The following is a 26,124-nucleotide window of genomic DNA, read 5'->3' on the forward strand; positions in this document are numbered from 1 at the left end:
AACATAACCATAATAAAGTGCATTGGCAGATGTGCAGGCTTTAGAGTTTATTTGTGGAGTTCAGTAGGATTACAGCCCTGGGAAAGAAGCTGTTCCTAAATCTGGTCGTACGGGTGCGAATGCATCTGTAGCGTCTCCCAGATGGCAGGAGGGTGAACAGACTGTGGCTGGGGTGGGTAGGGTCTTTGATGATGGTCCGTGACCTCCGTAAACAGCGTTTCTGGTATATGTGCTCTATGGTCGGTAGCCGGGTGCCGGTAATGCGTTGGGCAGTTTTGACTACCCGCTGCAGGGCTTTCTGGTCATAGTAGCTACTGCTGCCATACCATACTGTGATACAGTTCGTCAGGATGCTCTCTATTGTGCAGCGGTAAAAGTTAGAGAGGATCAGGGGTGACAGGTTACATCCCTTCAGCCTCCTTAGGAAATATAGGCGCTGCTGGGCCTTCTTCACCAGAGAGGAGGTATTGAGGGACCAGGAGAGGTCTTCCATGATGTGGACTCCGAGGAACTTAAAGCTGTCCACCCTTTCCACCACAGCCCCATTGATGTGAATGGGGGTGTGACTTCCGCCTTTAGACTTCCTGAAGTCCACAATGATTTCTTTGGTTTTCTTGATGTTAAGGGCCAGGTTGTTGTCGGCGCACCACTTCACAAGATGCTGGACCTTCTCCCTGTAGGCTGACTCATCGTTGTTGGTGATCTGGCCTACTACCGTGGTATCATCCGCAAACTTAATGATGGTGTTGGAACCATGAACAGCCACACAGTAGTGGGTGAAGAGGGAGTAGAGGAGGGGGCTCAGCACACATCCTTGTGGGGCCCCCGTGTTCAGGGTCGGGGCGGGGAGGTGTGGTTACCTAATTTGACAGACTGAGGTCTGTTTGTTAGGAAGTCCAGGGTCCAGTTGCAGAGGGAAGTGTTCAGGCCAAGAGTGTGAAGTTTGGTGGCCAGCTTGTTGGGGACGATAGTGTTGAATGCTGAGCTGTAGTCTATGAACAGCATTCTGATGTAGGTCTCTTTACCATCTAAGTGATTTAGTGCAGAGTGTAGAGCAGTTGTGATTGCATCCTCCGTTGATCTGTTTGCACGATAGGCAAACTGGTGTTGGTCAAGAGAGGCGGGAACACTGGCTTTGATGTGAGCCAGGACCAGTCTCTCGAAACACTTCATTATGATGGGCGTGAGTGCGACACTGGCAGGATCTGGCCAAAGTGGACTGGGATCAACTACTTGTAGAAAAATCCACATCAGGGCAGTGGGAGTCTTTCAGAAAGGAAATAGAGAGAGTACAACGCCAACATGTTCCCGTAAAGGTCAAGGGTGGGACCAACAAGCCCAGGGAACCCTGGATGTCAAGGGATATACAAGAATGGATTAGGAAAAAAAGGGAGGCTTTTGGCAGATACAAAGGACTAAAAACAGTGGAAGCCCTAGAGAAGTATAGAAAGTGCAGGGGGGTAATTAAAAAAGAAATTAGGAGAGCGAAGAGGGGGCATGAAAAAACACTGGCGGGCAAAATAAAGGAAAATCCCAAGGTGTTTTAAAAGTATATTAAGGGCAAGCGGATAACCAGGGAAAGAGTAGGGCCCATTAGGGACCAAAGTGGCAATCTGTGTGTAGAGCCGGAAGATGTAGGTGAGGTTTATAATGAATATTTTGCATCTGTGTTCAATATGGAGAAGGGTGATATAGGCATAGAAATCAGGCAGGGGGATTGTGATATACTTCTACAAATTAGTATTGAGAGGGAGGGGATACTAGCGGTTTTAGGGGCTTAAATGTGGATAAATCCCCAGGCCCTGACGGGATGTATCCCAATCTGCTGTGTGAGGCAAGGGAGGAGATTGCAGGGGCTCTGACACAAATTTTCAGAACCTCTCTGGCCACAGGGGAGGTGCCAGAGGACTGGAGGACAGCTAACGTAGTACCATTGTTCAAGAAGGGTAGTAGGGATAAACCAGGGAATTACAGGCCAGTGAGCCTAACATCAGTGGTAGGGAAATTATTGGAAAAAATTCTGAGGGACAGAATTAGTCTCCACTTGGAGAGGCAGGGATTAATCAGGGATAGTCAGCATGGCTTTGTCAGGGGGAGATCATGTCTGACCAATTTGATTGAATTTTTCGAGGGGGTGACTAGGTGCGTGGATGAGGGTAGTGCATTTGATGTAGTCTACATGGACTTCAGTATGGCTTTTGACAAAGTCTCACATGGGAGACTGGTCAAGAAGGTAAGAGCCCATGGGTTCCAGGGCAATTTGGCACATTGGATCCAAAATTGGCTTAGTGGCAGGAGGCAGAGGGTGATGGTTGAAGGTTGTTTTTGTGACTGGAAGCCTGTGTCCGGTGGTGTACCGCAGGATTCGGTGCTGGGTCCCTTGCTGTTTGTAGTGTACATTAATGATTTAGATATGAATGTAGGAGGTATGATCAGTAAGTTCGCAGATGACACGAAATTGGTGGAGTGGTAAATAGTGATGAGGGAAGCCTCAGGCTACAGGACAATATAGACGGGATGGTTAGATGGGCAGAACAGTGGGAAATGGAATTTAACCCTGTAAAGTGTGAGGTAATGCATTTTGGGAGGACAAACAAGGCATGGGAAGACACAATGAATGGTAGAATCCTAGGAAGGACAGAGGATCAGAGGGACCTTGGTGTGCATGTACATAGATCCCTGAAGACAGCAGGACAGGTAGATAAGGTGGTTAAAAAGGCATATGGGGTACTTGCCTTCATTAGCCGAGGCATAGAATGTAAGAGCAGGGAGGTTATGATGGAGCTGTACAAAACGCTAGTTAGGCCACAGCTGGAATACTGTGTGCAGTCCTAGTCGCCACACTATAGGAAGGATGTGATTGCATTAGAGAGGGTGAAGAGGAGATTCACCAGGATGTTACCTGGGCTGGAACGCTTCAGCTATGAAGAGAGACTGGACAGGCTGGGATTGTTTTCCTTAGAGCAGAGAAGGCTGAGGGGGGACCTGATTGGGGTGTACAAAATGATGAGGGGCATAGATAGGGTAGATAGAAAGGAACTTTTCCCTTTAGTAGAGGGATCAATAACCAGGGGGCATAGTTTCAAGGTAAGGGGCAGGAAGTTTAGAGGGGATTTGAGGAAAAACTTTTTCACCCAGAGAGTGGTTGGAATCTGGAACTCACTGCCTGAAAGGGTGGTAGAGGCAGGAACCCTCACAACATTCAAGAAGCATTTAGATGAGCACTTGAACTGCCATAGCATACAAGGCTACGGACGAAGTGCTGGAAAATGGGATTAGATTAGACAGGGCTTGATGGCTGGCGCGGACACGATGGGTCGAAGAGCCTCTTTCTGTGCTGTATAACTCTATGACTCTATGACTCTAATCAGCATGGAGAGGGTTAATACAGTAACAGTCAGCACAGAGAGGGTTAATGCAGTAGCAGTCAGCACGGAGAGGGTTAATGCAGTAGCAGTCATCACGGAGAGGGTTAATGCAGTAACAGTCAGCACGGAGAGGGTTAATGCAGTAACAGTCAGCACGGAGAGGGTTAATGCAGTAGCAGTCAGCACGGAGAGGGTTAATGCAGTAGCAGTCAGCACGGAGAGGGTTAATGCAGTAGCAGTCAGCACGGAGAGGGTTAATGCAGTAACAGTCAGCATGGAGAGGGTTAATGCAGTAACAGTCAGCACGGAGAGGGTTAATGCAGTAACAGTCAGCACGGAGAGTGTTAATGCAGTAACAGTCAGCACGGAGAGGGTTAATGCAGTAACAGCACGGAGAGTGTTAATGCAGTAACAGTCAGCACGGAGAGGGTTAATGCAGTAGCAGTCAGCACGGAGAGGGTTAATGCAGTACCAGTCAGCACAGAGAGGGTTAATGCAGTAGCAGTCAGCACGGAGTGGGTCAATGCAGTAGCAGTCAGCATGGAGAGGGTTAATGCAGTAGCAGTCAGCACGGAGAGGGTTACTGCAGTAGCAGTCAGCACGGATAGGGTTAATGCTGTAGCAGTCAGCACAGAGAGGGTTAATGCGGCCCCCTCACAGAGGGTTAATGCGGCCCCTCACAGAGGTTAATGCGGCCCCTTCACTCAGAGGGTTAATGCGGCCCCCTCACAGAGGGTTAATGCGGCCCCCTCACTCAGAGGGTTAATGCGGCCCCCTCTCACAGTGGGTTAATGCGGCCCCCTCACTCAGTGGGTAAATGCGGCCCCCTCACTCAGAGGGTTAATGCGGCCCCCTCACTCAGTGGGTTAATGCGGCCCCCTCACAGTGGGTTAATGCGGCCCCCTCACTCAGAGGGTTAATGCGGCCCCCTCACTCAGTGGGTTAATGCGGCCCCCTCACAGTGGGTTAATGCGGCCCTCTCACAGTGGGTTAATGCGGCCCTCTCACAGTGGGTTAATGCGGCCCCCTCACTCAGTGGGTTAATGCGGCCCCCTCACAGTGGGTTAATGCGGCCCTCTCACAGTGGGTTAATGCGGCCCCCTCACAGTGGGTTAATGCGGCCCCCTCACTCAGTGGGTTAATGCGGCCCTCTCACAGTGGGTTAATGCGGCCCTCTCACAGTGGGTTAATGCGGCCCCCTCACAGTGGGTTAATGCGGCCCTCTCACAGTGGGTTAATGCGGCCCCCTCACAGAGGGTTAATGCGGCCCCCTCACAGTGGGTTAATGCGGCCCCCTCACTCAGTGGGTTAATGCGGCCCCCTCACAGTGGGTTAATGCGGCCCTCTCACAGTGGGTTAATGCGGCCCTCTCACAGTGGGTTAATGCGGCCCTCTCACAGTGGGTTAATGCGGCCCCCTCACAGTGGGTTAATGCGGCCCTCTCACAGTGGGTTAATGCGGCCCCCTCACAGTGGGTTAATGCGGCCCTCTCACAGTGGGTTAATGCGGCCCCCTCACAGTGGGTTAATGCGGCCCTCTCACAGTGGGTTAATGCAGCCCCCTCACAGTGGGTTAATGCGGCCCTCTCACAGTGGGTTAATGCGGCCCCCTCACAGTGGGTTAATGCGGCCCCCTCACAGTGGGTTAATGCGGCCCTCTCACAGTGGGTTAATGCGGCCCCCTCACAGAGGGTTAATGCGGCCCTCTCACAGTGGGTTAATGCGGCCCCCTCACAGTGGGTTAATGCGGCCCTCTCACAGTGGGTTAATGCGGCCCTCTCACAGTGGGTTAATGCGGCCCTCTCACAGTGGGTTAATGCGGCCCCCTCACAGTGGGTTAATGCGGCCCTCTCACAGTGGGTTAATGCGGCCCCCTCACAGTGGGTTAATGCGGCCCTCTCACAGTGGGTTAATGCGGCCCCCTCACAGTGGGTTAATGCGGCCCTCTCACAGTGGGTTAATGCGGCCCCCTCACAGTGGGTTAATGCGGCCCTCTCACAGTGGGTTAATGCGGCCCCCTCACAGTGGGTTAATGCGGCCCTCTCACAGTGGGTTAATGCGGCCCCCTCACAGTGGGTTAATGCGGCCCTCTCACAGTGGGTTAATGCGGCCCTCTCACAGTGGGTTAATGCGGCCCCCTCACAGAGGGTTAATGCGGCCCCCTCACAGTGGGTTAATGCAGCCCTCTCACAGTGGGTTAATGCGGCCCCCTCACAGAGGGTTAATGCGGCCCCCTCACTCAGTGAGCTGGAGCAGCTGTCTGTTGCTTTGTGTCTGGAGCGAGTGTTGAATGGAGTCTCTCGGGGAACAGATTCCACTCTCTCTGCTGATGCCGATCTCCCCATTGGGGATCGCTAATGGAGCACGACGACTCGAGGACAGTTAAGACGGAGATTTTTTCCACAGCCAAAAGTCCCCCCCACTCCTTCAAAATGGGTATTGCTCATGCTGACAGTTTCCTTGACAACAGACGAGATAATTCCACCACCTTTCACGCAGCCTCAGACACCGGCCCCGTCGCAATTTGAAATAATCCAGTTTGGGCGAATGTTTTCTCACTTGTTTATCTTAAGGATTGTGGGAGCTGTAACGATCGCAGAATCAGACGTGCTTTCTCAACAGGGTTTATTAAATCTTGTAAATTAAAAACACTAAAGTGTAAAGACGGATTAAAGATCATTATTAACTGCAATATTTTGTAAATTTAGAAACTAGAATCTTACAGCACAGAAGGCCATTCGGCCCATGCCAGCTCTTAGAAAGAGCTCTCCAAGTGGTCCCACTGCCCGTCTTTTTGTCCTGTAAATTAATCCGCTTCAAGGACATGTCCAATTGGCCTTTTGAAAGTTCCTACAGAATCAGATTCCACCTCCCTTTCAGGCAGTATGTTCCAGATCTCAACAACCTGCTGTGTGAAGAAACTTCTCTCATTTCCCCTCTAGCTTTCTTGCCAATTATTTTAAAGCTATGATCTCTGGTTACCGACCCACTTGCCAAAGGAAACAGTTTCGCCCTACTTGCTCTATCAAAACCCCTCATAATTCTGAACACCTCTATTAAGTCTCCCCATAACTTTTTTTAAATTATTCATTAGATGTGGGCAGTCACTGACAAGTCCAGCATTCATTGCTCATCCTTAGTTGCCCTTGAGAAGGTGGTGGTGAGCTGCCTTCTTGAACCGCTGTAGCCTGTGTTTTATTGTTTTCATAGTGGCTTTTTAACAACTGAATAGTTTGCTGGGTCATTTCAGAGGGCAGTTAAGAATCAACCACATTGCTGTGGGTCTAGAGTCACATATAGGTCAGACCAGCTGGCAGATTTTCTTCCCTAAAGGACATTAGTGAACAAGAGGGGTTTTTACAACAACCTGATAGTTTCATGGTCACATTACTGATACTAGCTTTTAATTCCAGATTTACTTAATTAACTGAATTTAAATTCCCCTGCTGCTGTGGTGGGATTTGACCCCACAGCTACCATTAGAATATTAGTCCAGCTCTCTGGATTGCAAGTGCAGTAAGATAACTACTATGCTACCATTCCTGCTCTGGTGTGCTCTAAGGAGAACAATCCCAGCTTCTCCAATCTCCACATAATTGAAGTCTCTCATCCCTGGTACCATCCTGGTAAATCTCCTCTGCACCCTCTCCAAGGCCTTGACTTCCTTCCTAAAGTGTGGTGCCCAGAATTGGACACAATACTCCATCTGTGGCCTAACCAGTGACTTGTAAAGGTTTAGCACGACTTCCTTGTTTTTATACTCAATGCCCCTATTTACAAAGCCAAGTATCCCATACGCTTATAACAACAGAAAATGCTGGAAAAACTCAGCAGGCCAGGCAACATCCGTGGAGAGAAATTAAAGTCAACGTTTCAGGTCAAAACCCTTTATCAAGGGTTTGACCCGAAACATTGACTAATTTCTCTCCACGGATGTTGCCTGGCCTGCTGAGTTTTTCCAGCATTTTCTGTTGTTATTTCGGATTTCCAGAATCTGCGGTATTTTGCTATCGTATCCCATATGCTTTCTTGAATGCCTTATAGAAACACAGAAGATAGGAGCAGGAGTAGGCCATTCGGCCCCTCGAGCCCGCTCCGCCATTCAATGAGATCATGGCTGATCATCCAAATTCAGTACCCCGTTCCTGCCTTCTCCCCATATCCCTTGATCCCTTTAGCCTTAAGAAATATATCCAACTCCTTTTTGAATATATTTAATGAATTGGCCTCCACTGCCTTCTGTGGTAGAGAATTCCACAGGTTCACCACTCTCTGGGAGAAGAAATTCCTCCTCATCTCAGTCCTAAATGCTTACCCCTTATCCTTAGACTATGACCCCTAGTTCTGGACTCCCCGGCCATCGGGAACATCCTTCCTACATCTAGTCTGTCCAGGCCTGACAGAATTTTATAGGTTTCGATGCAATCCCCTCTCAATCTTCTAAACTCCAGTGAGTACAAGCCCAATCGACACAATCTCTCTTCATACGTCATTCCTGCCATCCCACGTATTAGCCTGGTGAACCTTCGCTGCACTCCTTCCATGGCAAGAACGTCCTTCCTCAGATAAGGTGACCAAAACTGCACACAATACTCAAGGTGCGGTCTCACCAAGGCCCTGTACAACTGCAGCAAGACATCCTTGTTCCTGTACTCAAACCCTCTTGCTACGAAGGCCAACATACCATTTGCCTTCTTAACCGCCTGCTGCACCTGCATGCTTACCTTCAGCGACTGGTGCACAAGAACACCCAGGTCTCTTTGCACTTCCCCTTCTCCCAATCTATTGCCATTCAAATAATAATCTGCCTTCCTGTTTTTGCCACCAAAGTGGATAACCTCACATTTATCCACATTATAGTGTATTTGCCATGTTTCTGCCCAATCACCCAACCTGTCCAAATCGTACTGGAGCTTCACGACATCCTCCTCACAGCATACCCTCCCACCCAGCTTTGTGTCGTCTGCAAATTTGGAGATACAACATCCAATTCCCTCATCCAGATCATTAATATATATTGTGAATAGCTGGGGTCCTAGGACCGATCCTTGCGGTACCCCACTAGTCACTGCCTGCCACTCGGAAAATGACCCGTTTATTCCAACTCTTTGCTTTCTATCTGCCAACCAGTTCTCTATCCAAGTCAATACCTTGCCCCCAATCCCATGTACCTTAATTTTGCACGCTAATCTCTTATGCGGGACCTTATCGAAAGCCTTCTGAAAGTCCAAATACACCACATCCACTGGTTCTCCCTTATCTATTTTACCAGTTACATCCTCAAAAAATTCCAGTAGATTAGTCAAGCACGATTTACCTTTTGTAAATCCATGTTGACTTTGTCCGATCCTGTCACTGCTTTCCAAGTGCTCTGCTATTACATCTTTTATAATGGACTCTAGCATTTTCCCCACTACCGATGTCAGGCTTACCGGTCTATAATTCCCCGCTTTTTCTCTACCACCTTTTTTGAATAGTGGGGTAACATTAGCTACACTCCAATCCATGGGTACTGTTCCAGAGTCTATCGAGTTCTGGAAGATGACCAGCAATGCATCTACTATCTCCAGGGCCACTTCCTTAAGTACCCTAGGATGTAGATTATCAGGCCCTGGGGATTTATCGGCCTTCAATCCCGTCAACTTCCCCAACACCATTTCCCTACAAATACTGATTTCTTTCAGTTTCTCCCCCTCATTAGCCCCTATGTTCCCGACATCTCTGGGAGGTTATTTGTGTCCTGTGTGAAGACAGAACCAAAATATGTATTTAATTGGTCTGCCATTTCTTTGTTCCCCATTATAAATTCCCCTGATTCTGACTGCAAGGGGCCTACGCTTGACTTCACCAATCTTTTTCTCTTCACATATCTATAAAAGCTTTTACAGTCCGTTTTTATGTTCCCTGCAAGCTTACTTTCATAATCTATTTTCCCCCTCTTAATTAATCCCTTTGTCCTCCTTTGCTGAATCCTAAACTGCTCCCAATCCTCAGGTTTGCTGCTTTTTTTGGCCAATTTATATGCCCTCTCTTTGGATCTTATGTTATCCCTAATTTCCCTTGTTAGCCACAGTTGAGTCACCTTTTTTGATTTATTTTTATGCCAAACTGGGATAAACAAATTCTGTAGTTCATCCATGTGATCTTTGAATGTTTGCCATTGCCTATCCACTGTCAACCCTTTGAGTGACATTACCCAATCAATCCTACCCAACTCGTGTCTCATACCATCATAGTTCCCTTTATTTAAATTCAGGACCTTAGTCTCTGAGTCAACTACTTCCCTCTCCATCTTAATGAAGAATTCGATCATATTATGATCGCTCTGACCCAAGGGGTCTCGCACAACAAGATTGCTAATTAATCCTTTCTCATTGCATAAACCTGCCCTGCCACCTTCAAGGATTTGTGAATCTGCCCCCAGGTCCCTCTGCTCTTGCACTCCCCCCTCAAAATAGCACCATTTAGATTATACTGCCTCCCCATGTCGTTCCTCCCAAAGTGCATCACTTCACACTTCTCTGCATTAAACTGTATCTGCCATGTGTCTGCCCATTTCACCAATCTGTCTGTGTCCTCCTGAAGTCTGCTACTATCCTGCTCACTATTTACTACGTTGCCAAGTTTTGTACCATCTGCAAACTTTGAAATTGTACTCCCTATATCCAAGTCCAGGTCATTTATATATAACAAGGAAAGCAATGGCCCTAATACCGACCCCTGGGGGACCCCACTGCATACTTCTCTCCAGTCAGAAAAACATCCATTCACCACTACTCTCTGCCTCCTATCCATTAGCCAATTATGTACCCAAGTTACCACCATCCCTTTAATACCATGTGCTTCTATTTTCCAAATAAATCTGTTTTTTGAGGTACTTTATCAAATGCCTTTTGAAAGTCCAAAAAACATCTACTACACAACCTTCATCAACCCTCTCTGTTACTTCATCAAAGAACTCAATCAGGTTAGTCAGACACGATTTGCCTTTAACAAATCCGTGCTGGCTGTCCCTTATTAACCCCTGCTTCCCCAAGTGAGAATTTATTTTGTTCTTGACCGAATTTAACGGCAAGATCTGATTACCATTTTCGGAATCCGTTTCCCGGCCCCAGCCATCCAGATTAAGCAGCCGTCGGGCGGATAGGCCTTCAGCACCAGGCTGCAGCTGGGGAGTGGAGAACAGAGGCAGAGATCGGGAGCCAGGGAGAACATCAATGGGTGGGCCAAGCGATCGGGGGAGGAGGGAGCATCAGTTCGGGAGAGAGCGGGTGGGGAGGCCGTGAAGGACATGGGGCAGGGCGGGAGGAGATCGCGGGCCGTGGAAAATGTTGGGAGGGCATTGGTTCGTAGGGAAGTTTCCAATTTTGGCTTGGGGGGGCAGAAGGAAGCACTCGTGCTCCTCCTTGCCCACAAGCTGTGCTGGAAAAGCACTGACCTGTTCCATGCAACCGTCCTCGCCTCTCTTCAGCTGCCAGGAAACCCAGCCGGCCAAGGTTAAAGCTGGAACAAAGACACGCAGCCTCATTAAAATATTTAAATCAGCAACCTGCCTCCTGGGAGTGGATTGGCTGCCCGCCTCCATTAAAACCGGAAGTGGGCGGGTTCCAGGCGGGTTTCAGATCATTTACATTTTAACATTCCACCCGACCCAAACCCACCCGTACTTTACTCATATTTTGTTTTACTATTCCTATTTATTTTCTTTGATAATTTAATTTTGTGGTTCCTCTTTGCCTTATTAATTGTTCTTTTGACTTCTTTCCTAACCTCGTCATATTCCCTTTCACCACTTGCACCTTTTTCTTTAGTTTCAATTTTGCCCTCATCTCTTTATTCATCCCTAGTGTTTCATTATTGGCTAGTTTGTTCTTGTTGTTTAGTGGAATATGTTTCTCCTGGATTCTATTGATTACCTTTTAAAATATTTCCCACTGCTCTTCTATCTCTTTGTTTGCCAATATTTTTTCCAGTTTATTTTCCCTTGTTCCATTCTCACCCCCTCAAAATCAGGTTTTTTCCAATTTATTACAACAGTCTTTGTCTTACTTATGTCCTCTCAATCTTTATCTTAAACCTTATTGTGTTATGATCACTATTGCCTAGATGTTCCCATACACTTACTTCTCTTATCTGCTCTGGTTCATTTCCCATTACTAGATCCAGCTGTGAGTCCTCTCTTGTTGGGCTTCTAATGCACTAGGTAAGAAAGGAGTCCGGAACACAGTGTAAAACTTCATTCCCTTTTTCACTTTCGCTACCTCTTTCTGTCAGTTTATTTGGGGTTAGTTGAAATCGCCCATGATTATTATTCTATGGGCAAAAAATTGGGTTGATTTGCGCCTCTCATTAGTGTCCTCAGGGGGCATTAATGGGGTGCCAATCCCCTAGCACCCGGGCATGGCGCCACTAACACCTCCCGCGAAATTCAGCTGGAGGTTAGCGGCGGCGGTAGCCGGTAGCGCCCTGTGGTGCTGTGCCGCTGACGATGACATCATCGCCATGCACAGTGCATCGCTTGCGCCCCAGCCGCAAACTTCCCTTGCCCCCTGACCTATCGCCGGACGATAAGCCCGACAGGATCAGCGAGCGGTTTGGCAGTGGTGGTGGCACTACTTAAAGGGCAGGTGTCGGTCGGCCATTTTTATTTTGGCTGGCTGCCAGCACCTGCCCCCTTTCCCTTTTTTTTGGCGTGTCAGCCGTGATCGCTCAGCCCGGCACTCCTCTGGTGGTCTGGCAGGGCCCCGGTGCATGCAGCACTAGGCCCCTCCCCTTTAATCAGGGGAGGAGGCCTGCAATGATGCGGCACTACGTGCCGCCACGCGTGGCGATGTTGCATGTAGCGCCGCGAACTTCCGTAGTAGCACTTCCAGTAGCCCTGCCTCCTGCTTGGGGCGCTACTACTGAATTTACGACGAAGCGGCGTTAACTTTTTTGGGGCACTAAAGTTAGCGCCCCGGCGACATTAGCACCCCAAAAGAGGCGCCACCCAATTTTTCCCCTGTATCTTTTACTCATTTCATAGAGTTGCTTACATATTACTCCCTCTACTTCCATTCCACTATTAGATAACTTGTAGATTACCACTATGAGCATGATCGATCCCTTCTTATCCTTTGTCTCAAACCATATGGATTCTGTTTCTATCTTAGTGTTAGTTATGTCCCTTTATTTACTGCCATGATGTCATCTCTAATTAGTATCGCCACCCCGCCCACGGATCCCCACTCCCCACCTTCCTACTCTTCACTGTTGACTGTGTAAATACTGAATGAAACTGTAGGAACAACAAGCTCCCAGACAGGAGGGATTGGCAATTGGCATTTCAGTCATCATTGGACGAACATTCATTCTGGAGTTTTCTATTTCAGCTGGTCCATCAAGGGAATGTCACTGAGTTGCGACAGGCTGTTCCCTCGGAAAGGGAATTCATAGAATCTTACAGCACAGACCATTCAGCCCATCGTGCCTGTGCCAGCTCTTTGAAAGAACTCCCTAGTCCCACTGCCCTGCTCTTTCCCCAGAGCCCTGCAAATTTTACCCCTTCAAGTATTTCTCCAATTCCCTTTTGAAAGTTACTATTGAATCTGCTCCACCGCCCTTTCAGGCAGTGCATTCCAGATCACAACTCAGAAACACCCCAAATGCAGTCACTGATATGAAAGACAATTTGCACATATCAGGATCCCATAAATGAATAACCAGTTAGTCTGTTTTTGGTGGTATTGGTTGAAGGAGTAATGTTGGACGAGGAAACTGGGACACCTCTCTGCTCTTCATATAGTCCCAGGGGATCTTACTGACAGACTGGAGCCCCAACATTTCAGCAGCAGATCTGAGGCAGGGGACAACTTGATCACACCCCAAGGATGTGCCCTGACACTGACACCAGATGCATGCACATTTCCCAGTGGCACCCAAGCATTCAATAATACTGTGGCACCTACTCGTGACATAGATACCAGCTGAATTTCAAACTAGCCAATTTGTGCACAGCAAGATCCCACAAACAGCAGTGTGGTAAATGACAGATAATGGTGGTGTTGGTCTGAGACTGTGAGAATTACTGGCTGATCTTCAAACAGTGCCGGGGAATTGTTGTGGGCATCTGAGAGGGCAGACAGCGTCTTGGCTTAATGCCTGATCCGAAAGACAGATTGTTCCATTGGCGAGAGGGTGGGTTTTATACTAAGATTCAAAGCCCAAAACTTAATAAAATATGAAACTAATTTCCATCTTCTATTCTTTACCAAACTTCACTGCAACAGGATTTATTTTTAAACCAATTTTCTTTTTTTTCCTTCCAATTTTCTCTCAATTCTCCTCAGTGTCTTTAAAGGAAAAAAAGAAAGACTTGCATTTATATAGCACCTTTCACCACCACCGAATGTCTCAAAGCGCTTTACAGCCAATGAAGTACTTTTGCAGTGGAGTCACTGTTGTAATTTACAACTTTAGGAGAGTAAATTGATGAGAAATGGAGAATTACCAAGACACTAAAATCTGGAACACGCTGCCTGAGAGGGCGGTGGAAGCAGGATTAATAGTAACTTTCAAATGGGAATTGGATAAATACTGGAAGGGGAAGAAATGTGCAGAGCTCTGGGGAAAGAGCAGGGAGTGGGACTAATGGGAGAGCTCTTTCAAAGGGCCAGCACAGGCACGATGGGCCGCATGGCCTCCTTCTGTGCTGTATGATTCTAGGATTGTGTATGAAGGCAGCTTGTTTTGCCATGCACGGATGATCTGGACAGTGCATGTCGGACTGGGAGTACTTGTCTGCACCGTGCACTAGATCCTCCTGTCTCTGTCTGGCAGCCCCTAACACTTTAAATGCCAGCTGCAATGCTCAGGGATAAATCGGCCCACAGCTAGTCACCATGGTGATGCTCAGGCTTGGGAGCAGTGAATGGAAAATACTGGCCGCTGATGCACTCACAGAACGGCGACACGGACTGCATTAAAATAAGCTCACTCTGCTCGTTCACCCGGAGAGAAATCCGTGGTGTCTGTCTTTGGCTCTCAGCAACCCGGGGACATAGCTGGCCTTGCTTTTCCTTCCTCCAGGTCTGGAACAGGATCCCAGAGGTCCCCAAGATCGTCATAGCTCTGCCCCCATCACAAGATATCCACACCTGTTTATTTATTGGCACACTATATATTTGCTGTTATTAATAAGAATGTTTTCAGCAGTGGCCAATAGTATGATCATCACTCTACCCTATCATGGACTCTACCCACCCATTTAATCTTCTTAGATTCCAGCCTGTAACTCACTCCCGGGTATCTGTTATTATTCCCTGTAATTGTTTGAATCCTTGTTTCAGTTGTTGTTGGTATCACAGATTAGGAGGTTACTGAGCTCCGGACAGATTGAAGGTGAAAGAGGAAATAAAGAACTGGCAACCGGAATTACTCCAGAAAAATCCCAGGACAATTTATGCAAAATTATTTATTTTCATTAATTCTCCAATTTGTTAGTGTGTTCAGCTCATTCTTCAAATGCAATCATGTTTATTTGTTGTTTTGTTGTCTGCTTTTTATTGGTTTATAAATTAATTACCCAAAGATATATCAAACAATGGACCTAGTCACAGAGCACATAGTCCTTACTGCTGAGCAACTCCAGCTGTCCTAGTCTGGTGCATGGCTGCACACACTGGTTAGCACCGGTCACTCTCAGTTCCCTTTATCCCCTGAGCCTGTCAGAACCCGTCTGACAGCTGCAATGACAGCCAGGCTCTGGAGCGAAGCTCAAACTGACTCTCTCCAGTCTAAGACGCCTTCATCTGCCATCTTGAAGAACTTCCTTCAGAGGAAAAGGAGAGTGTAGCTTTAAACGAGAAACACCGGGGCAGGCCCGAGATCAATGCTCCAGGTAAAGGGACTAAGGCCCAAAACTCGAGCGCACCTTACTTGCATGGAGCTGGGGCCACGTGAGCATCACTGGTGCCCACCTGTCCCACGCCAGTGGAAACCTGTCTACCTGCTCCTGGGTTATGCTTTGCCTCGGCCCCTGATCTCACCACTGCCCCAATCAGTCCCCTCCTACAGGAGGTTGACACTGTGACTGCATGTGCCCAGGACACCTCATTTTACTGGGCGTACCCATCACCTGCACCAGCTTGGGACCAGGCCCAGGGTCAGGAGCAGCAACCCCTGTCTTAAAGGGTTAAATTATGAAGACAGGCTGCATAAACCTGGCTTGTATTCCCTTGAGTTTAGAAGGTTGAGGGGTGATCTAATCGAGGTGTTTATAAAAGGTTTCGATAGGGTAGCTAAAGAGAAACGATTTCCCCTGGTGGGGAATCAAGAAGAAGGGACTACGGGGGTGATTTCCCCCGATGCTTTAGGCACTAAAGAGGTTAAAAATGTGGCCAAGATGGGGTCTGAAGCAGCAACGCCGGTTTAGCCCGCGTTCAGTGCAAGATGCCATCTTGGTAAAGGAGTTGAAGCCTGCGCTAGGAACGGCTGCCCGGAGGCTCGTTAAACAGCTGATTGCCATTTAAAATGCCTGCTAGCGCTCATTAAAGAGGCTGCACTTGTCCTAACACCCGCTTCTCACAGTGACCAGCTGCTTGGGAGTAATGGCATTGATGTCGATTTCAAGCGCTACTTAAAGGGATACTCACCACTTAAAGGGATACTCACCACTTAAAGGGATACTCACCATTTCATGTTCATTGCTGCTGTAGCTATGAAGAGGACATCGGAAACACATTGGGAGACTTTCTGGGACACTTTGTCAAGACTTCACCAACACTCGAGCAACATTTATTCTGGAAATTCACTGAGGACTTCACCTATAAAGAGTGAGTGCTGTGCTACTCCACCTTATAGGAGTCACCAGGAGAAAGGGAGTGCTAGGCCATGGGCATCTTGTTAGGGTCTGGACAAGGAATGGGAGGAGGAGATGAGGCCAGACAGAGCAGCACCAGCTGCTGCAGGAGAGAGGGACAGGAGGGCAAGGTGACGTCCTTCACCCCCTGCAGGTACAGGACATCCTCCTCCTCTGGACCACCTCCACCAGGACCTCCAGTGCCATGTCCGAGAACCTGTGCCCTCTCCCTCAGTCCCTGAACCATCTTGCAATGTGCCGCTGTGTGCCAGCCAGAGCACTCAACAACAACAGTAACTTGTATTTATATAGCACCTTTAACGTAGTAAAACGTCCTGGCCAATATTTATCCCTCAACCAACATAACAAAAAACAGATTATCTGGTCATTATCACATAGCTGTTTGTGGGACCTTGCTGTGCGCAAATTGGTTGCCGTGTTTCCCACATTACAATAGTGACTACACTCCAAAAGTACTTCATCGCCTGTAAAGCGCTTCGAGACGTCTGGTGGTTGTGAAAGGCACTATATAAATCCAACTCTTTCTTTTTGGCACTTTTCAGGAGCTTTATCAAACAAAATTTGACACCGAGCCACATAAGGAGGTATTAGGGCAGATGACCAAAAGCTTGGTCAAAGAGGTAGGTTTTAAGGAGCATCTTAAGTGAGGAGAGAGAGGTAGAGAGGTGGAGAGGTTCAGGGAGGGAATTCCCGATCTTAGGGCCTTGGCAGCTGAAGGCACGGCCACCAATGGTGGAGCGATTAAAATTGGGGATGCTCAAGAGGCCAGAACTGGAGGAACGCAGATATCTCTGAGGGTTGTAGGGCTGGAGGAGATTACAGAGATAGGGAGGGGTGATTCAATGGAGGGATTTGAAAACAAGGATGAGAATTTGAAACTTGAGGCGTTGCCGGACTGGGAGCCAAAGTAGGTCAGTGAGCACAGGGGGTGAGGGGTGAACGGGACTGGGTGTGAGTTAGGACACGGGGCAGTGAGCACAGGGGGTGATGGGTGAACGGGACTGGGTGTGAGTTAGGACACGGGGCAGTGAGCACAGGGGGTGATGGGTGAACGGGACTGGGTGTGAGTTAGGACACGGGGCAGTGAGCACAGGGGGTGATGGGTGAACGGGACTGGGTGTGAGTTAGGACACGGGGCAGTGAGCACAGGGGGTGATGGGTGAACGGGACTGGGTGTGAGTTAGGACACGGGGCAGTGAGCACAGGGGGTGATGGGTGAACGGGACTGGGTGTGAGTTAGGACACGGGGCAGTGAGCACAGGGGGTGATGGGTGAACGGGACTGGGTGTGAGTTAGGACACGGGGCAGTGAGCACAGGGGGTGCTGGGTGAACGGGACTGGGTGTGAGTTAGGACACGGGGCAGTGAGCACAGGGGGTGACGTGTGAACGGGACTCGGTGTGAGTTAGGACACGGGGCAGCGAGCACAGGGGGTGATGGGTGAACGAGACTGGGTGCGAGTTAGGACACGGGGCAGTGAGCACAGTGGGTGATGGGTGAACAGGACTGGGTGTGAGTTAGGACACGGGGCAGCGAGCACAGGGGGTGATGGGTGAACGAGACTGGGTGCGAGTTAGGACACGGGGCAGTGAGCACAGGGGGTGACGTGTGAACGAGACTTGCTGTGAGCTAGGACACGGGGCAGCGAGCACAGGGGGTGACGTGTGAACGGGACTGGGTGTGAGTTAGGACACGGGGCAGCGAGCACAGGGGGTGACGTGTGAACGGGACTCGGTGCGAGTTAGGACACGGGGCAGTGAGCACAGGGGGTGACGTGTGAACGGGACTCGGTGCGAGTTAGGACACGGGGCAGTGAGCACAGGGGGTGACGTGTGAACGAGGCTTGCTGTGAGCTAGGACACGGGGCAGTGAGCACAGGGGGTGACGTGTGAACAGGACTGGGTGTGAGTTAGGACATGGGGCAGCGAGCACAGGGGGTGATGTGTGAACGAGACTTGCTGTGAGCTAGGACACGGGCAGCAGAGTTTTGGATGAACTCAAGTTTGCGGAGTGTGCGTTATCAAACAAAACATTGGAAGTGGGTGTTAGGGGCCCACATACACTGCTCCAGGAAAATTTTGTCTAATCAGCGCTTGAGTGTTAAACATGCTGGGCCTAGAAATAGGTCTCGGGAGGTGGTTCAAAGCGGGCGGTGTCGGATTGGCCGCCCGTTATACACAACGCCTGATATCCAGCTCAATTGCATGAAATGGATTAAATATCAGGCACTGCGCGTAATATTGGAGCAGGAGGAGGCCATTCAGCCCTGCGAGCCTGTTCTGCCATTCAATGAGATCATAGCTGATCTGCGCCTTTGACCCACATCCCTTCATACCTTTGGTTAACAGAAAGCTTTCAATCTCAGATTTAAAATTACCAATTGATCGAGCATCAATTGCCGTTTGCGGAAGAGAGTTCCAAACTTCTACCACCCTTTGTGTGTAGAAGTGTTTCCTAATTTCACTCCTGAAAGGTCTGGCTTTAATTTTTAGACTAGGCCCCCAGTCCTAGAATTCCCAACCAGCAGAAATAGTTTCTCTCTATCTACCCTATCTGTTCCCCTTAAAATCTTGAAAAGTTCAATCAAATCACCCCTTGACCTTCTAAATTCCAGGGAATATGAACCCTAGTTTGTGTAATCTCTCCTCGTAACTTAACCCCTGGAGCCCGGGTATCATTCTGGTAAACCTGGTCGGCGCAAAACAGGCGGCTGAGCCAATACCGTCCTAGACGAATTTCTAGGCCCAGGTGTCTATTTAGCGCCTCCAGCCAAATTCAAATCATGGTAGTCAGCAACTAGCACCAAAAATGTGCTGAATCAGGACTTTCAAACGGACGTGTCTTATCAGCACTGCCCTTATTTCATACCTGTTTTCACCCTTTGGCCAAAATAACCCCGATAACATACCCAGGGCATCGCTGCAGGAGTTCCTCAGGGCAGTGTCCGAGGCCCAACCATCTTCATCTGCTTCATCAATGACCTTCCCTCCATCATAAGGTCAGAAATGGGGATGTTCGCTGATGACTGCACAGTGTTCAGTGCAGGCAGAGGACTGCGATCTGGAAAAATCTGCGCCCTTACCTAAGGGTTCCCGGGAAGCGCACAGTTCCAATGCTGGGCCTCTCCAAACTGCCGGTGCGCAGGGCCCAGGTATCCCAGGGGCGCAGGTAGTTCGCAGCGTCCCTGGGATCACGTGGGCCATGGGGAACCAGTCACAGAAGGGAATCTCCCTTCATACATTTGACAGGAAGACCTGTCTAATATATGAACGGAGATCACCCCCAAAACATAGTAAAACTTTAAATAAATTTTTTAAAACATCACATTTTTAAAATGACTTGAAAGAACAAATAAATTAACAATTTTAAACAAAATTTTGAATTTTTGAAAAGAATAATTAAAGTTTTTTACGGGGCTAAAAATAAATCTTTAAATGATAAATCAGTGGAAAGTTTTCGTTTTCCTTTTTCAACACTTATCCTGGTAAAAGCAGGCCTTACCAGGCGCAAGAATTGTAAGTGTTTTCTGCGGGCGGAGGGTCTCCAAATAGCGGAACGATCCGCCCGCAGAGGCCCTTCTCCCGGGCAGCCAGAGGATCTGTCAATGGCTTTCTTGACAGATCGGAAATGCCAGTTTCCAGCGCATGCGCAGTGCATACCTGAAACCGGCATTTCCGATGTCCCTATGGGTGGGTACACAGCGCGTACCCACCCGCGGGGATCGGAATATCCGGCCCATTATCTAGTCATTATCACATTGCTGTTTGTGGGAGCTTGCTGTGTGCAAGTTGGCTGCCGCGTTTCCAACATTACAACAGTGACCACACTTCAAAAGTACTTCATTGGCTGTAAAGTGCTTTGAGACATTGGTGATTGTGAAAGGCGTTATATAAATGCAAGTCTTTCTTTCAACCACTTCCTGTTGCAGCACATTCTCTGCTCCAACAATTCTCTGTGTAAAGAAGTTTCTCCTAAACTCTCTTTGAAGTTGATGGCTCCCCAGCCAGAGGAAGCAGTGTCTCCCTATCCATTCTGTCGAATCGCTTCATAGTTTTCAAACTTCTATCAAATCTCTTATTCGTCTCTGCTCCAATGAGATTAATCCCAGTATCCAAGTCTCTCCTCATAACTCTAGTTTCCCATCGCTGGGATTATCCCAGTGAATCCACACCATCCGCTCTCTGTGGATTTCATGTCCTTCCTATAGTGTTCCCAAAACTGCAGAGTCTCTCACTGAGACCTAACCAATGGTTTGTCTATATTTATCGTTACTGCTTTACTCTTAAACCCTACGCTCCAATTGATAAAAATCTAAGGGCTAGATTTTCAGTTTAGGCAGTTTTGGGGCGCTAGCTTTAGCGCCCGCCCGAAGTTAGCGCCCGCCCCAAAGTAGCGCCCCGTTGCCGGGAATTCAGTGGCTTCGCCCTAAGAGGTTGGTGGAGCGCTAAAAGAGGCGTTCCACTACTCTCTTTAGGCGCTAAGCCGGCGGTCCAGAGGGATAGCGCCCAGGCGGGGCGCAGCACGGGTGCGGTCATTTTTGCACTGACAGCAGACCCCGTGGTGCCGACCAGCTCTTAAAGGGGGAAGGGACGAATTAGTCTGCTGCCACGCCCTGCACACTGCAGCCTTGCAAAGAGGCCTCAACACTACTGCTCAGCCCCAGGGAGTCATGGCAACGCCAGAGAAGGCCCGTCAGCGTGCCCTGCGCTTCTCAGAGGGTGATCTGGACATCATGCTCACAGCTCTGGAGGTGAGGCGCAAGATCTTGTTTCCAGACAGTGGGAGGAATCCAACCCACCACGACTACACCAAAGCCTGGAAGCAGATCGCCCAGAGGGTGACATTCACCGGCGAGGCCCCCAGGACCCACACACAATGCCGTAAGAAGTACAACGATCTGACCAGGATTGTGAGGGTGAGTAGCCTTTCCAGTCTCCTCCTCATTCTTGCATGTACACCTGACATGATGGGCAAAGGGACCTGAAAGTCCTTTTGGCCAGCCCTCAGCCAGCAGCATTGGGACAGTCATGAGCATCAAATGGCCATTCGGCACTCTACACTTTGGCCAAGCTATTCCACCATGGGAGGCAGTGCACACTACATCAGGGCTTCACTCTGTCCAAGCTATTCCACCATGGGAGGCAGTGCACACTACATCAGGGCTTCACTCTGTCCAAGCTATTCCACCATGGGAGGCAGTGCACACTACATCAGGGCTTCACTCTGTCCAAGCTATTCCACCATGGGAGGCAGTGCACACTACATCAGGGCTTCACTCTGTCCAAGCTATTCCACCATGGGAGGCAGTGCACACTACATCAGGGCTTCACTCTGTCCAAGCTATTCCACCATGGGAGGCAGTGCACACTACATCAGGGCTTCACTGCGCCCTTACAGCCCGTCCTTTCTCTTGCAGGCTAAAGTAGCGTTTAATCGCCAGGCCCGTGCCAGGGGTGGCCGCGCCAAGCTGCAGGAGCTCACTCGGCTGGAGGAGCGCGTGTGTGTGCTCATGGGAGCACGTGTGATTGTCCCCACAGCGTGCGGTGTATCCGACCCTCCACTGCCCGGCAATGGTAAGGACCTCGCCTTTTGGCCCTCTCGCGTCGCACTGGCCCATCCGAGCTATCTCCTTTGCCACTGTCCCACCAATGCGCTGAATCCCACCAGTCCTAACTCCCTCGCTGACGCCGTCTCCTCACTCTGAAGCTACTCTTGTGCATTCCTGCTTTCAGCTGGTGACGACCAGGACCCTGAGGCTGCCAGTGACAGCACCTCCAACCAGGAGGAGGAGGAGGAGCAAGCCGGACCTTCGGGGGAACAGTCACGTCCCGCAGGAGAGGAGGAAATGCTCGACACCTCCTCACTGGACGAGTGCCTGGAGGAACTGTCGCAGGGCAATGCAGCTTCTGGGACCAGTGGCGTCCAGCCACCCAGCAGCCGTGCGCGTGGCCCGCGGCCTTCCCCCCAAAGGGGGGAAGGATCAGAGGGGAGTGCTGCTGCTCGGCAAACTCGCCGTCACCAACGCGGCAAGGGTCCCCTAGTTCGGCCCCCTCCTCCCCAGCGGGAGAGTCGCGACTCCAGTCCGGACACCTTCACTTCGGAGGAGGTGCGGAAGCTCGATCAGATGGCCGACGACTCGGACCGGCGCCACACGGAGCTCATGAGCGTGGTGGGGCGCATGCCTGAGGCCATCGAGTCGCTGGCGACCAGTGTGCGCGAGTTCGGGGCAGCAACTGCCGCGACTGGCCGCATGCTAACTGATGCCGTCAAGACCCTGGCGGATGTGATGCGCGCGCACACCAGGACCAGAGGGCCACTCACTGCTGCCACACGCGCTGTCTCAGGCAGGCATCGCCAGGGCAGGCGCCGCGCTGGACCATCCCAGCAAGCCGGCCGTCGGCTGATTGCTGCGGATCCTGCAGTGCGGGCCCGGCCGAGTGCCACCGCGCCACAGCACCAGCCAGCGCATCCCAGACGCCAGCTGGCCCACATTGCACCATCCGTCGCCGCCATTCCCCCTCTGGGGCGTCAAGGGCAAGCGGCTGCAGCTGATGGTGGCCAGGCTCAGGCGCGCCACTCAGGAGACGGCCCCTCGAGGCCCAAACGCCGTGTAGGCCGCCCCCCAGTGGCATCTGGCGGAAGGGCATCTGAGCCTCAGGCGCCTTCCCCCAGCCTCGCAGCAGCCACTGGGCAGAGCTTGCGAAGGAGCAGCAGGCAGGGCAGGGGAGGCAAAATGCTGGGCAAGGTCTCGCCCTCGCGGGCCACTCAGTAGAGGGTGTGGCCAGCTTTCCTTTAATATGGCGGTGGCCATCTTTATTTTGCCCATGGTTGTGCTTTTGGAGGGCTTTTTTTTTGCGTTAGGCCGACGTTGAGGCCCGGTTTCAATAAAGGTGGAGTGGCTCCTCCCCAGTTTGTGGGAGTGAGTCGTTTGTTGGGCTTTTTGTGGGGCCCGTTTATTGTTTTTGGGGATTCATGTGGGAAGGGCTTTTCATTTTTGTTTAATAAAAAATTATCTTTATTCATGCAGTCTCCATGGTTGTTCTTCTTAGTGTTTGTTGGCTTCGCCGGCTGAGGGCTTGCGGAGCGGCTGCATTCATCTTCCCTCATGGCCCCTGGCCATTCCCTGACAGGGGGCTTAGAAGTACCGTGTAATAAGGTGGCGTCGTGCGGCCCTTGGCCCTGGTCGCTCCCTCCTGGGAACGTACTCCTGCTCCTCCTCCTCCTCCTCCTCCTCCTCCTCATGCTCCTCCTGCTCCTCCTCCTGAGGTGCTGGTCCAACGTCAGGTGGCAGTGCCTGAGTCCTGCGGATAGCCAGGTTGTGTAGCATGCAGCAAACCACCACAAATTGGGAGACCCGGTCCGGCGAATACTGGAGAGCTCCTCCGGAGCGATCAAGGCAGCGGAACCGCTGCTTGAGGACCCCAATAGTTAGCTCGATGATGTTGCGGGTGGTTTGATGGCTCTCGTTGTAGGCCTCTTCAGCAGCGGTCCTGGGCGCGCGGAGCGGGGTCATGAGCCAGGTGCACAAAGGATAGCCTTTGTCCCCGAGTAGCCATCCTCTTGGGGGAGGCTGTGCCTGGAACATGTCATGCACAGTACTCTGCCGCAGGATAAAGGCATCGTGGCTGCTGCCTGGGAAGCTGGCATTGACTGCCATGATGCGCTGCTTGTGGTCACAGACCAGCTGCACATTCAGAGAATGGTAGCCCTTCCTGTTGCGATACTGCTCGCCATGCTCCAGAGGGGCCCGCAAAGCCACATGCGTACAGTCAATGGCGCCCTGCACCAAGGGGAATTCCCCGAGTCTGGAAAATCCCAATGCGCGCTGATGCTGGCTCTCCAGGGCCATGGGGAAGGAGATGAATTGGCTTCTCCTTCTGAACAGTGCTTCGGTCACCTGGCGGATGCAGCGATGCGCGCCGTACTGGGAGATGTTTGCTATGTCCCCAGCAGCGTATTGGAAGGAGCCGGTGGCATAGAAGTTCAATGCCACCGTCACCTTCAATTCCACCGACAGAGACGTCCTGCACCTGAGCTTTGGCCGCAGATCTCGGCGAAGCAGGTGGCAGATCTCTGCAATCACCCCCTTTCGGAATCGGAGCCTTTTAACACATCGCGCGGCACTCATGTTTAGGTAGGAGCGCTGCTGGCGGTATAGCCTGACTGGGTAAGGCCTACGTGGCCGACGCCTGTAGCCCCCTCTGCCTCTAGCCAGGGCTGCCCCTCTCACAATGCGTCTGCGAGCCCTACGGACATGGAGCTGCAGCTCCGCGTTGGCACCCCATGCAACCCCCATCAAATCCTGGCAAACACTCTAATTTCCAAATGGCCACTTGCAGCGCTGTTGCCTGAGTCCAAAAATACCTGGCTCTTGCTGCTTGAAACCAGTTAGCTATCCTCCTTGTTGTGTCTCCAGAAATGCGTTGCACAAGACTGTTTTCTGAAATAATGGATGGCCTTTATACTGGAGAGGACGTTCCCTTTAATTAGCGCCCCCCGGGGCCCGCGCTGGTTGTGTTGCGTTCCTTTTTCCAAACGCTCCGGCCGCCCGCCGCACAATGGGGCGGTCCGACTGAAGTTTGCAATCGGGGCGGCCAAAGGGCGTTGCACGAGGATGTGACGTCATTTTCTGCGCGCGCATCCGGGCGGGCGCTAAACTTTGCGCCGGCGCTAACGGGCAACTTAATTTGGGGCGGGGCGCAAACTGCGCTGCGCCCGGGCGCTACACGCATAGCGCCCGGAAATCACTTCTCTTAAGGCGCTAACTGCTGCCGCAAGCAACTGAAAATCTAGCCCATGGTGTTGTTCTACTTAGGAAGCTCTTACTTAATTCCCTTATGTTAGAATAATAACTACACTGAAGTAAGTAGCTGTTAATAATTTATTGGGCAAACTCAACACAGGTATTTTATAAAACGGCAAAACCTAAGTGACCGGCGAGGCACCATAAGGAAGGAGGGAAGAGAGAAAGACTTGCATTTCTATAGCGCCTTTCACGACCACCGGACATCTCAAAGCGCTTCACAGCCAATGAAGTACTTTTGAAGTGGAGTCACTGTTATAATGTGGGAAACGCGGCACCCAATTTGCGCACAGCAAGCTCCCTCAAACAGCAATGTGATTATGACCAGATAATCTGTTTTGTTATGTTGTTTGAGGAATAAATATTGTCCCCAGGACACCGGGGAGAACTCCCACTGCTCTTCTTCGAAATAGTGCCGTGAGATCCTTTACGTCGACCTGAGAGGGCAGACGGGGCCTCGGTTTAACGTCTCATCTGAAAGACGGCACCTCCGACAGTGCTGCACTCCCTCAGTACTGCCCCTCCGACAGTGCAGCATTCTCTCAGTACTGCCCCCCTGAGAGTGCAGCATTCCCTCACACTGCCCCTCCGACAGTGCGGCACTCCCTCACTACTGCCCCTCCGACAGTGCAGCGCTCCCTCAGTACTGCCCGTCCGACAGTGCAGCACTCCCTCACACTGCCCCCGCGACAGTGCAGCATTCCCTCACAATGCCCCTCCGACAGTGCGGCACTCCCTCACTGCTGCCCCTCCGACAGTGCAGCGCTCCCTCAGTACTGCCCCTCCGACAGTGTAGCGCTCCCTCAGTACAGCCCCTCCGACAGTGCGGCACTCCCTCAGTACTGCCCCTCCGACAGTGCAGCACTCCCTCAGTACTGCCCCTCCGACAGTGCAGCGCTCCCTCAGTACTGCCCCTCCGACAGTGCAGCATTCTCTCAGTACTGCCCCTCCGACAGTCCGGCACTCCCTCACACTGCCCCCCCGACAGGGCAGCATTCCCTCACACTGCCGCTCCGACAGTGCGGCACTTCCTCACTACTGCCCCTCCGACAGTGCAGCGCTCCCTAAGTACTGCCCGTCCGACAGTGCAGCACTC

This window comes from Somniosus microcephalus, chromosome 18 (assembly GCF_052327205.1).
Source record: "Somniosus microcephalus isolate GS21.2 chromosome 18, FLI_Smic_1.0, whole genome shotgun sequence".
NCBI classification, from domain to species: Eukaryota; Metazoa; Chordata; class Chondrichthyes; order Squaliformes; family Somniosidae; genus Somniosus; species Somniosus microcephalus.